Genomic DNA, 14,575 nt, shown 5'->3' with positions numbered 1-14,575 from the left:
CCTTCAAGGAACAAGGCATGGGGCCTGCTACGTCCATTGCCCATCCCTGAACGGCCCTGGCAGAGAATCTCCATGGACTTCATAGTCGAGCTCCCTCCTTCGCTGGACCACACAGCAATTCTCGTGGTTGTGGACCGCTTATCCAAGATGGCCCATTTCATCCCTTTACGGAAGACACCATCTGCAGCCGAGACGGCACAAGTCTTTATTCGAGAGATCGTTAGACTGCATGGGGTTCCCGAAGACATCGTCTCGGACCGAGGGGTGCAGTTTACCTCGCGGTTTTGGAGGGCGCTGTGCAAAGCCCTGGATATCAAGCTGTCTCTTTCCTCGGCATTTCACCCTCAGACCAATGGCCAGACCGAGAGGACCAATCAGACCCTGGAGCAATACCTGCGATGCTACACATCATTCTCTCAGGACGACTGGGCGCCACTCCTCCCTTTGGCAGAATTCGCGTACAACAACGCTTGCCATTCAGCAACTGGGCAGTCCCCGTTCTTCGCCAACTATGGGTTTCATCTGGTCTTCCTCCCGGACTTGGTCCCGGAATGCCCGATTCCAGCGACGCAGGATGCACTGACCTTCTTCACCTCCAACAATAAGAAATTACAGGAAGCCATCCGTCAAGCCCAAGAAGACTACAAGAGGGCTTTCAATAGGAAGCGAAGAGGGAACCTGGTGTTGCAGCCCGGAGAGAAGGTTTGGCTGGCTACGTCAAACTTGAGGATGCTTTGCCCGTCAAAGAAGTTGGGACCTAAATTCATAGGCCCTTTTTGCATCAAACGGATGGTCAATGAGGTGGCCTATGAACTTGTTCTCCCTGACACACTCAAGATCCACCCTGTCTTCCACGTGTCCCTGTTGAAACCGGTAGTCCCTGATGCCTTCCCGGAACGGGAATCCAGGCCCCCGGAGGCCGTAACAGTTGAAGAGGAAGAGGAATTCGAGGTGGAGGCAATCTTGAAGTGCCGTCGAAGGGGGGGCCAGACCCAATTTCTCATCAAGTGGAAGGGCTACGGCCCTGAGGACAATTCGTGGGAACCAGCCCATAATGTCCATGCACCTAGGCTTGTCCGGAGGTTTCTTTGTGATCACCCGTGGTGGAGAGATCGGGTGGGCATCCGGAGGTTGCCCGTAGGGGGGGGGCAATGTCAGGGATCCCCGCGATCCGTCCCTCGATGGTCCCGGCGCAGGCGCACTGCTCCTCCCAGTACACGGGCACTAGGTCCGGGCCGGCCGCGGCGTTCGAGTTCGCGCATGCGCAGTAGAAGCCGCGGCCGCCCGCTGGGCACCAATGGCAGCGCAGGGCGGGATATTTAAAGGTCCCTGAGCTGTCATTTCGTTGCCTTCTGGCCTTACCTGCATTCCTGATCCTGTGAACCTGTATCCTGTAAGTTATTGACCCGGATTGCTCTTGACCTTGCTGATTTCTCCTGCCCAGACCCTTGCTTGCCTGACCTCTCTCCCTGGATGCCCCTCTGTAGATCTGACCTCCTGTTGCTGACCTGGCGTGTGACCCGACGATTCTCTGCCTGCTCCCTTGTACCTTACCGTCCTCTACATTACCGACTCGGCCTGTCTGACTACGCACTTGCTCAGCCATCCATCCATCCATCCCATCAGGGTCACCCGACCTCCTCACATTTGGCTCTCCCTGGTTGGAACCCCTGGCGGACACCCCTACCACTGACAGGTGTGCTCAGTAGAGGCGACCTGGTCTCAGGGTACTACAAGTCCATCCCCACCATCAGGGACCCTGGTGAACAAGTACCCTGGGGCTTAGATTCCGCGCTCTGGGCACGCCTGACCGGTGGAGTGCTAGTGGTGCCGCTCGGCGGTCCCTCACAATGTCCATCTGTAAAATTTCCTTGCTACTAAATATTCCTCGGTCAACTGTTAGTGGCATTATAACAAAGTGGAAGCAACTGGGAACAACAGCAACTCAACCATGGTGGTAGGCCACATAAAATAACAGAGCGGGGTTAGCGCATGCTGAAGTGCACAGTGAGCAGAAGTCGCCAACTGTCGGCAGAGTCAATAGCTAAAGACATCTAAACTTTGTGTGGCATTCAGTTTAGCACAACAACAGTGCAAAGAGAGCTTCATGGAATGGGTTTCCATACCTGAAAAGCTGAATCCAAGCTTCACATCACCAAGTGCAATGCAAAACGTCAGATGCAGTGGTGTAAAGCAGTGGAGACGTGTTCTCTGGAGTGATGAATCACGCTTCTCTGTCAAACATTCCCATAGATACACTCCTAAACCTTGTGGACAGCCTTCCCAGAAGAGCTGAAGCTGTATAGCTATATACAGTGGGGATCGAAAGTTTGGGCACCCCAGCTAAAAATTTGTATTAATGTGCATAAAGAAGCCAAGGAAAGATGGAAAAATCTCCAAAAGGCATCAAATTACAGATTAGACATTCTTATAATATGTCAACAAAAGTTAGATTTTATTTCCATCATTTACACTTTCAAAATAACAGAAAACAAAAAAATGGCGTCTGCAAAAGTTTGGGCACCCTGCAGAATTTATAGCATGCACTGCCCCCTTTGCAAAGCTGAGACCTGCCAGTGTCATGGATTGTTCTCAATCATTGTCTGGAAAGACTAGGTGATGTCAAGCTCAAAGGTTTTAAATGCCCAGACTCATCTGACCTTGCCCCAACAATCAGCACCATGGGTTCTTCTAAGCAGTTGTCTAGAAAACTGAAACTGAAAATAGTTGACGCTCACAAAGCTGGAGAAGGCTATAAGAAGATAGCAAAGCGTTTTCAGATGTCAATATCCTCTGTTCGGAATGTAATTAAGAAATGGCAGTCATCAGGAACAGTGGAAGTTAAAGCAAGATCTGGAAGACCAAGAAAAATATCAGACAGAACAGCTCGCAGGATTGTGAGAAAAACAATTCAAAACCCACGTTTGACTGCACGATCCCTCCAGAAAGATCTGGCAGACACTGGAGTTGTGGTACACTATTCCACTATAAAGAGATACTTGTACAAATATGGTCTTCATGGAAGAGTCATCAGAAGAAAGCCTCTTCTACGTCCTCACCACAAAAATCATCGTTTGAACTTTGCAAATGAACATATAGACAAGCCTGATGCATTTTGGAAACAAGTTCTGTGGACCGATGAGATTAAAATTAAACTTTTTGGCCGGAATGAGCAAAGGTACGTTTGGAGAAGAAGGGGCACAGAATTTAATGAAAAGAACCTCTGTCCAACTGTTAAGCATGGGGTTGGATCAATCATGCTTTGGGGTTGTGTTGCAGCCAGTGGCACAGGGAACATCTCACGAGTAGAAGGAAAAATGGATTCAATAAAATTTCAGCAAATTTTGGATGGTAACTTGATGCCATCTGTGAAAAAGCTGAAGTTAAAGAGAGGATGGCTTCTACAAATGGATAATGATCCTAAACACACCTCGAAATCCACGGGGGATCACATCAAGAGGCGTAAACTGAAGGTTTTGCCATGGCCTTCACAATCTCCTGACCTCAACATAATTGAAAATCTATGGATAGACCTTAAAAGAGCAGTGCGTGACAGACAGCCCAGAAATCTCAAAGAACTGGAAGACTTTTGTAAGGAAGAATGGGCAAAGATACCTCAAACAAGAATTGAAAGACTCTTGGCTGGCTACAAAAAGCGTTTACAAGCTGTGATACTTGCCAAAGGGGGCAGTACAAGATATTAACTCTGCAGGGTGCCCAAACTTTTGCAGACGCCATTTTTTTGTTTTCTGTTATTTTGAAAGTGTAAATGATGGAAATAAAATCTAACTTTTGTTGACATATTATAAGAATGTTTAATCTGTAATTTGATGCCTTTTGGAGATTTTTCCATCTTTCCCTGGCTTCTTTATGCACATTAATACATATTTTTAGCTGGGGTGCCCAAACTTTCGATCCCCACTGTATATATATATATATATAGTAATCTGGGGTAGCTCGGGAATAACCTCCAGCCAGTTTGGTAAAAACAAAACTTTTTTTATTTGAAAACTAAAGGCATCTTACTTCAGCCAAAATCTATAAACGGTCCTAGTATCACAAAACTAAACAGCAGCCTCACTGCCAATCTTTGGTCATGTACAGGGGATAGGCTCCTCCGTGGTAAGGGTGTCAGGTGGGCCACACAGGGGGATTATCATCCCCCACCTCAGCTTATCTGAGAGCTCACACTTGCCACACAGCTTGTGTGTCTCTCTCTCCACTCTTTTTTTACTCCTAGACATACTGTACTCTATGAATACAATATGCATAAAATTCCTATAGATTTGCTTGAGATACTTTTGTAAGTATGTCTATTCATACTACATGACTGTACCTACTAGAATTTTAAATCTAAATGTTTTTTTATACCCAAACCCACCTATCTTTATGAATGATATATTCTAGCATGTGGAAATACAAATTTAGGTAAGATGTGAAATAGTTTCCTTGTGTGTACTGTGATTTACAGGTTGTTTGTTAAGCTGAAGTTGACACTTGCAACTGGATTCATCCCAATGGCTGATTCCCTATGAGATGGTTTGATTGAAAGTTTAACTGTATAAAATGGTATGACTATTGTAGAGGTGAATATCTTGCAGCAAAATATACTAAAATTTATTCTAAGCATTTTCTAATAATTATAAATACTAACAATAAATACTGATTCCTATTTCAAGTGTAGGAATGTGTGCTAATGGTTATGTGTGCATTCCCTTTTCTTAATTTTTCTTAAAAACTGTCATAATACAGCTAACATTTTCCACTTGGTGCTCTTAAATGAGCATGATGTAGTGTGCAGGCTAGGAATGAATGCATAGGTCCTGATTTATTAAAGCTTATATCCTTTAATATCATAATATTAATAATAAGCTTAAAAAGCTTATGTTAGCGGATCAGTCACAAACAGACAATCATATCACAGTCTCACAGTATTTTACGTTTGATGCATGTGGATATGTCAAATTCACTACCAAAGCAGCTTTCTAAGGAATGTACGCTATAGAATCTGAAAGTACACCAAACTGCCTGAAGTGCTGACATAGCTAAAATGTAATTGTAATCTCTTGTTTAACTGCTGTTAGCTACTATTCATACTATATCTGGGGGGCAATATCAGTAAAAGCGGTATCAGTAAAGAAAATAAACACCGGTTAGTGTATGATATGAAATTAAAATATGCTCCATGGAAAGATACAGTTCACAAACCTTTAACGCAAGTGAAAGACAGACTGTGACCATAGTTAATAGAATACAGAAATTCATACTCTGCTGCTTGAGATTCCACTGATCTATGACTGTGTATTTTCTCATTTATTTGCTCCAACAGCATGGTGTACAGATAGTTTTGATATGCTTTTGTAGCCTTTTTTTGAGGGGGGGGTTATGACAAATGGCTCTACCCAAACAGGATATTGCACATAAAACTTGTAGGTAAATAAGAGAACCAGAACCTTTGTAAAGTAAAAGACTGGGTATGATAATTAAGTTGACAGTGCCTCCCCCTAGGATGGGGTCTCTGTCAACAGAGGGGATTCCCTTCCTGGAAAATTAACCAGTAATCTAATCAAAGTAACTAGGAGCAGAGACACTACTGCAACCAGAATATAACATATAACAAATAATAAAAGGTCGGCCATGGAAACCCATTCCATGAAGCTCTCTACACTTTGTTGTTGTGATAATCTGAAGGCCACATGAAGTTTGGAGGTCTTTAGCTATTGACTCAGCAGATAGTTGGTGACTTCTGCGCACTCTGTACTTCAGCATGCCCTGACCCCACTCTGTCATTTTATGTGGCCTACCACTTTGTGGCTGAGTTGCTGTTGTTCTCAGTTGCTTCCACTTTGCTATAATACCACTAACAGTTGACCGTGAAATATTTAGTAGCAAGGAAATTTCACAGATGGACTTATTGCACAGGTGACAACCTATCATGGTACCACTCCTGAGAATAACCCATTCTTTCACAAATGCTTGTAGAAACAGTCTGTATGCCTAGGTACTTGATTTTATTCACCTGTGGCCATAGAGGTGATTGGAACACCTGAATCCAATGATTTGGAGGGGTGTCCCAATACTGTTGGCAATATAGTGTAGATGACTGCATAACATGCACTTATCTGCTGAAAACTTTAGTCCTTCTTTTAGGTATTATGAAATACCTGAATGATTCATTCTTCATGCTCTGGTAATGTAGCCCCACTTCATGCAAATAGCTAACGGAGTGGACATCACAGAGCTGAGCTATGATGTCAGCTCTTGGTCAGAAGAAAAAGTCTGACCTCCTTCAAGAAACTTATGGAAAGCAATTAGTGTCCATTATCACAGCAGCTGTGTGGGAATCATATGTGTCAGGACAGACAAGAGCCATGATCTCCATAGTAAGAAAACCCTTGTTTTGTAAATCTGGAACAATACCAATTACTTGAAAACTTTTATCAACAGGATATGGCCCAGTGTTCAGGCCCCAGAATTCCATTCTCTGAGTAAACTAAAGAGGTATGCTTAAGTACCTCCGGTAGAATAATTGCTAAATAAGGATAACTTGGGAACTCGTATCAAATAGAGCTGGGGTTGAATGTCTGTTGACAGTAACTTTAACTAAAGCTTCAGAATTATAAAGATTAAAAATTATCTTTAAAACTACATTAGCATATTAAATAATATATGAGATTTTAATGAATGGTAATAATTAGTGATGAGCTGAATGTACCTGGTTTTGGTTTAAATGGGTTTGATGACCTTTACTGAAATTAGATGCTGAATCAGAACCTCAATGAAGTCAATGGGAGCTGAATCTTAAAAACCAAAAATTTACATTTTCTAAGCTAATAGGTAAGAGATTGTTAAAGATATGGCATGGAGGTGGCCACTGCCCTGGGGGGTATACTGTATGTACTAGAGCAAAAAAATTTTTTTTTAAATTCTGTTAATGCTTAAAGTGAAACATAAAAAATTCAAAATTCCTTTAAATAACATGCCTAGAGAATGTCTTTAGCCTGTCTTTAAAGTGGAACATCTATAACATGTATACAAACTACTACAGTAGAACTCACATTTTCCAAATAAAGTAATTTAAATTGATACTAACTGGCAGCTACTGGCCTCTTCAGTCTGTTTGTAAACAAAGAGAATGGGGATTCCCTTCATCTATACCTATGTTGGTCTGGCATAGATGTTAATGGGGAGGGGGGGAGGTGTTCAGGCACAAAAAAGGCATGAGGGTTCCCCTTAAAAATGCATACCAGGGGGCGCATGCGCGGCCAGCACTGAAGGTGGACGCGTAGTGAATCGGCTCCGTCCACCCGCCAGACACAGACCGGCACACACCGACCCTGGGACTCACACACAGCACCGCAACGATCCCTTACCTAACCCGATCCTCTGCAGCTATGCCCAGAAGGAAAAAAACGGCGGATCAGCCAGGTAAACTGACCCTGTTCTTCCCTGCAGTCGGGCCGGGAATCCAAGATGGCGCCCGCGGCTGCAAAGAGGGAGAGGAAGGCAGAGACCAGCAGGAGGACTACAGATCCCAGCAAAAAGATCCCAGGCTGCAGCACCTGCTCTATCCCGGGGACCCTGGTGAGTTGTCACCCCCACTATCCCCTACATCACGAAGCCCGGCTAAATCTAAGCCGCGGCTAGAGCAGGATCCCAACACATTAATACAGACCCCGGAAACCACAGCATATACATCAGATATAGATGCATTTCCTGCGTCAGATATACCGCTTACAGAAATATGCATGAGAAATATGCTCACATCCCTGCGCCAAACGCTGCATACTGATATCCTCACGTCACTCAGCCAATTGTCAAATATAGTACAAAACCAGGAACGCAGAATAAGCCACATTGAGAACAACATGGGAGACGTCGTCACGGCGCACAATAATTTAATTGACGCTCATGCAGGCCACTCTGCTGACATAGAACAAATTAACCAAAAATTGGCCGACCTGGAAGATAGGTCAAGGCGCAACAATATCAAGTTCCGAGGAATACCTGAATTTGTGGCAAACGATGACCTAATCCCATACATACAACAATTTGCCAAAATCCTCGTGCCATCAGTATCTGACCTGGAACTTGCAATTGACCGGGCGCACCGCCTACCTAAACCCTCCTTTTTACCAGCATCTACACCTAGAGATGTCTTAGCACGCATTCATTTTTACCACGTGAAAGACAAAATCATGTCAGCCGCCCGCAATCCGCCTCCGATCCCGCCGTCACACGCCAATCTCCGCTTATATGCGGATCTATCCAAGGCGACTCTCCTTAATAGAAAACGCATGCTGTCAATCACCAAGGCCCTCAGGAACCACGGCATAGCCTACCAATGGGGATTCCCCACCAAGCTAACGGTGCGACAAAATGGTAGGATCTTTACCATCAAAACACTGGAAGCAGGCCTGGATTTGCTAAAATCCTGGAATATCATCCCTGCGGAAACGCAGGATCCTACGCATAGTTCTATGGACGCAACATAGCCCTTACAGAGCATACTTTTCTTCACCATTCCACATACTTCTCCGCTCTCCCAGGAGCCATTCATACACTTAATTTGTCTGGCGTTTGGCCTACACCCTTCTACTTCGATCAAAGGTTTTTTCCTTTTTGCAATTAGCTTGACCACCACCCGGTGATCAAGCTCTCCTGCACCCCCCAGTTTAGAGGTAGCAACTTGGCTACTCGTGATGTTTGCATTTTTCGCAAATGGTTTTTTATTGTTTCCCCTATCCTCACTACTTCCTTACCCTGGCACCATTGGATATCCACTCCATTCTCTAAGATCATCTACGGCGACACAGATTGGAATACTCTTTTTACCGCTTCAATTGAGTCACATATACGCCACATTCATTCGATCATCTTCCCTCATGGAAAAACACATACTCATCCGATTCTCCCAAATAACACTCCAGTTAACGGAAAATCCTGGAATTACAAACACCAATGATTAACTTTCTATCTTTAAACGTCCGAGGTCTCAATTCACCTTATAAACGGTCATTACTGTCTAGAGAAGCACGAAAGTCATGAGCGGACATACTCTTCATACAGGAAACACACTTTGCTGCCAACAAATCACCCAAATTATACCTTCACCGATTCTCTCAAATATTCATGGCGACCAACACCACTAAGAAAAATGGAGTGCTCACGGCCATAAATGACTCTCTTTCATTCCGCATTATTTCACAGACAGCGGATCCACAAGGACGCTTCCATATTTTAGTGTGCCAAATAAATGACAAAACCCACACTCTAGTAAATGTTTATGGCCCAAACTGCAAACAGTTACGTTTCTACCGGAAACTTTTAAAAACCATCTCCTTACATAAACAAGGGAAACTTATAATTGGTGGCGATTTTAACATTTTGGGGAATTCGGATATAGACTCATCTTCCACTACCATACATACTAAACCTACTTTTAACCAATTTCTTCACGACAATGACCTCTATGATATTTGGAGATGTCAACATGGCTCTGAACGAGACTATACGTACTACTCCCCTCCGCATCTTTCCTACTCACGAATAGACATGTTTATAACAGACAAATGGACACTACAACAAGTGACATCATCCAAGATAGGGACCATTACCTGGTCCGACCATGCTCCGATCCAAATATCCTTGGTAGACGATCAAAAAACAGCATTATCACCTATCTGGAGACTCAACTCTGCTCTTTTAGCTACACCGGAAAATTTAAAGCACATCCAAGAAGCTCATGAACTTTTCTTTGATATTAACTCCACCCCTGATATATCCATTACCACGCTCTGGACGGCTTACAAGGCCTACATGAGAGGTATCCTCATCCAATTAAACTCCCGCATTAAGAGGCAACGGTCTCAACAAATTGACCAACTTATGACTTCTATCCGCCTTAATGAAAAACTGCATAAACAATACCCTAACCCAGCCACAATGGCGATCCTAAACTCTGATAGAAATAAATTACGAACCATTTTTCTACAGGCATATGACGCCAATCTGCAAAAAACAAAAACCAGATTTTATGCGCTAGGTAACAAAGCTAACTCACTCCTTAGTAAGACTATTAAACAAAAGCGACTTAAAACCAAGATAGCCACAATCCGACACCCTACCTCACAAAACATTCTGACAAACCCACAAGACATTGCTAACGCTTTCGCAGCCTACTACCAGTCACTGTATAACCTAAAAGACGACCCTGATACAATTCAGCCAACAGCACAATCGATCGAACAGTTTTTGCTTAACACTAATCTTCCGCGCTTAACTCATTCCCAACTGGCATCAATCTCTGTACCGATTGACCCTCCTGAGATAGAGAGAACTATACGCACTCTGCCTTTAAACAAATCTCCTGGAAATGATGGCTTCACCAATGAATATTACAAAGCACTAGCCCCCAAACTCACTCTACCACTAGCTCTACTATATAACCATGCCGCTACTAGTGGGGAATTTCCCCAAGAAATGCTGCAATCAATAATTTCTACCATTCCGAAGCCTGGCAAAGACCCTCAATTAGTACAGAACTACAGACCAATTTCACTTCTCAACACAGACATAAAGATATACGCTAAGATAATAGCCTTGAGACTACTTCCCTACCTACCAACTTTAATTCACCCAGACCAAGTAGGATTTATTCCTGGTAGACAAGCCCCTGATGCCACAAGACAAATCTTATCCTTAATACACCACCTTGAATTAAATCCCCAACCCTCGCTTCTACTATCGCTTGATGCAGAAAAAGCGTTCGACCGCATTCACTGGCAATTCATGCTACATACCCTGCAAAAAATTGGAATATCAGATTGGATGTTGTCAGCCATAATGTCCCTTTACTCTAGACCCTCCGCCAAAGTATTAACCAACGGCACACTTTCTCAACCTTTCTATATCTCTAATGGAACTAGACAAGGATGCCCACTATCCCCTATAATTTTTGCTCTTCTTATTGAGCCACTAGCAACCAACCTTAGAAAAGACCCTCACTTTACAGGATTTAAGTTCCTAAAAACCGAACACAAGATTAGTCTCTTTGCAGATGACATCATACTAATGGTCACTAACCCATACAAATCCCTCACCACAATACAAATGCACATCCAAAATTATACATCAGTATCTTACTACAAACTTAACGCACCGAAATCTTCCATACTAAATCTTCACACACCTGCGAACACCCAAAACCTTATTTCCAAGCATTTCCCCTTCACTTGGGAAAGACTTGCTATTCCGTACCTAGGAATTAAACTCACTCCAAAGACTAACCAATTGTATAATACTAACTTTAAACCGCTGCTTGAATCTATCCCACAAGAGATTAAAGGCCTACGCACTACTACCCTCTCGACGTTAGGTAGAATAGCTACACTTAAAATGTGTATCTTACCCAAGATACTCTACATCTTCAGAACACTCCCTATCCCAATTCCTCATATCTTTTTTACCAAACTTCAGACAATTCTAAATCAGTTCGTATGGAACTCAAAAAAGCCTAGATATGTTACGAATCTTCTAATTCGCCCTCCCTCCAGAGGTGGAGCGGGCCTCCCACATGTGAAGTCGTATTACCTTGCTGCTCTACTTGACCAGCTTTTCTTCTGGAGGCAGCCCACTGTTAATAAGACCTGGACCCTGATGGAAACCTCCCTATTCCTACCACATGCCTTACCCAATATACTTTTCGTATCCCATGGAGTACATCCCACAGCCTTGCACCATAACCCCTGTATACGAGCTTCCCTAGCAGCTTGGGAGGAGTTTCTTACTCTTACCCAACTACGCAAAGACAATCTCCAAATTCCCACTCCACTTTCGTCCCTACATTTCCTCTCTCCACATTTAAACCTAAACCTCTGGATAGACCAGGGCATGCTTCATATACAAGATCTATACGCTAACGATAAACTACATACCTTTCAGGATATTCGGGACAAATACCGAATTCCGGTTACCGAATATTTTACCTACATACGCTTAACCCATACCCTTCACAGGACGAAAGTACCACTTAACATAAAATTCCCAGCGACGGCACACCACTTTTTACAAAAATCTACCTACCCAAAAAAAGGTATATCGACTTTTTACACAATGCTGGTTGACTCACAGTTCACCACTTATACATCATCCCTAGCAAATTGGGAAAACATAAATCAACAACCGATATCTCCTTCCATCTGGGAGAGAACTTTCTCCACTACGTTTAAGGCCTCAAAGTGTAGCTCACACTGGGAATCATACTTAAAAATACTCCATCAATGGTACTTAACACCTATCAAACTGTCTATATTTTACCCTCATCTCCCCCAAACTTGCTGGAGACATTGTGGAGATAGAGGTTCTCTTCTTCACCTGCTGTGGGCATGTAAATCCCTTACTTCCTACTGGAATCAAGTTTTCCAATTAATCTCCTTAATAGCACAGACCCCAATCTCTCCAAACCCTGCTTTAGCGCTCCTCCACATTGGTATAGACAAAATTCCATTATCCTCACGCACTATTATTATACATATCTTATCGGCTGCAAAACTGAATATCACCAGGCTCTGGCGTTCCAACACCACTCCTACACTTTCCCGCCTATTGACCGATCTCAACTTCTCATGTGCGATGGAGAGAAACACAGCACTCCGTAATTCCTCGTACTATAAATTCAAAACCCAATGGACTCGATGGTTACAGAACCCTAACTGTTCAATAAATTGATACTACCACATCCCTTTATACTACATCACCTTGACAACTATGGTGCCTTCACCCACCCCCCCCCACCCCCTCCCCCCCCTCCTCCCCTCTCTCTTCTCTTTCTATACCCCCTAAATACACCCACTATCATTCCACTTGGTTCACATAAGGAAGCATACCTCTCATGTACCTTACCAAAGACGTTGCATAGTACCTCGGCCAGATGACGAGGTGCCGTTAGCTCATTCTCTGACTGCATATTTTGCTTATATAAATGTGAACTGCGTTATACTACTGTTTTCTATTGTTTTTTGTATGTTCAAAAATCTTCTAATAAAAATATTTGAAAATAAAAAAAAATAAAAAAATGCATACCAGACCCTTATCTTTGATGAGGTTCTGGTATGGGTGTCAAGGGTGACTCCACAAAAAAACAAACAGTGTGGGGTGCCCTTCCAAAATTTTAAGGTGGAATGCCATGCAAAAAAACAACATAAAAAGTTACCAGACCCAGATTTAAACATGCAGGAAAGTGTGGGGCGAGCATGCACCCTACCTTCTGAACCATACCAGGCCACACGTCCTGAACATAAGTACCCCAGCAGTACCTGCAGGCCCCAGCAACCACTGGACCAGGGTTCTGGGGAAGAGATCCTTGTTCGCATGCGTACAAGCTGCAGTGTCACATGCTATGTTTATGAAATGTGGTCTGTTATAGTTCAGACTCATTCTCCCTTTCCTGAATTGCCAGGCTGCATACTCAAATGAGGTTTTGTTATTGATTTTGGGGGGCCCATACTTTTTTCTTGCTTTTTGGCATGGTGTTACTCCTTAAAATGCACACCAGACCTTAAGGCTTTGGTATAAAATTTGGTGGGACCTCACACTGTTTTTTTTTACACCATTTCTGCCCTTTTGTTTACATCTGCTTATTCATCCATTCACCAAACCTTTGAACATTGCAAAATGTGGTCCGATCATAGGTTTGAACAATCCCAGGGCTCCTCCCTAGTAATGATTGGTAACAAACAAATAGCTAATACCCAAAAGACCCAAATAATTAGCTTTGAAACTTGTAAAAATTGATTGACTTGTAATTGAATAATGGTTAATGAAAAATTGTGATTCTCATGGCCATGTTTACAAAATGTAATGAAATATGGTCTCCATAGAAAAAAAACAATACCTCACAACCAAATTTTTGTAGAAGACTTTTTAGTGTATAAACAGAAACATTTCCAATAACCTTTGTACCTTGGGGCTGAATAATAACAGGTGGATCCCAAAATAACAATTAATATGTAATGCAAAGGAGTTGCAGCACATTAAGTATACACTTGTAGCCAGTAATATACCAGCTTCTGCCATTTATAATTATCAACCTGCACCAAGCAGTGGAAATTGAGAAATTAATGCTAAAGTCCAAATAGCTTCATACACACAACACATGAGAAACTGAGAAGGTAGTGCCAGTTGTTAACCCTTTCCTATTGCAAACTATTGCTTATAAAATGGAGAATCTTAGTTTTCATATATTGCAATACACATTCAAGCTGGTCAATTGCATTAAAGTGATCCCTCTCTCCCCAGTCCTACTCTATCTTGCAGATCTGTCAATTATTATTTGCTAAAATAGCTACTCTTAAGAGTATGAACATATAATTCCAATATGGGGCAGGCACAGCTGAAGGTGAAAACAACTCTGGGCCAAAACCAAGCTGTGCACATCCACAATGGGAGCAAATACAAAGTTTAAGAAGGACAGCACCAGCAGGTAAAAATAGCTATCTATGCAAACAACCAGGTGGATCCAAATGTACCCACAAATCTAAACAATATATAATGCAAAGGAGTTACAGTACAGTAA

The sequence above is a fragment of the Staurois parvus genome, unplaced genomic scaffold (genome assembly GCF_062004578.1).
Source record: "Staurois parvus isolate SC_StPar_1 unplaced genomic scaffold, SC_StPar_1.0 ptg000004l, whole genome shotgun sequence".
Taxonomy (NCBI): Eukaryota; Metazoa; Chordata; class Amphibia; order Anura; family Ranidae; genus Staurois; species Staurois parvus.
This window is presented reverse-complemented; position numbering follows the sequence as displayed.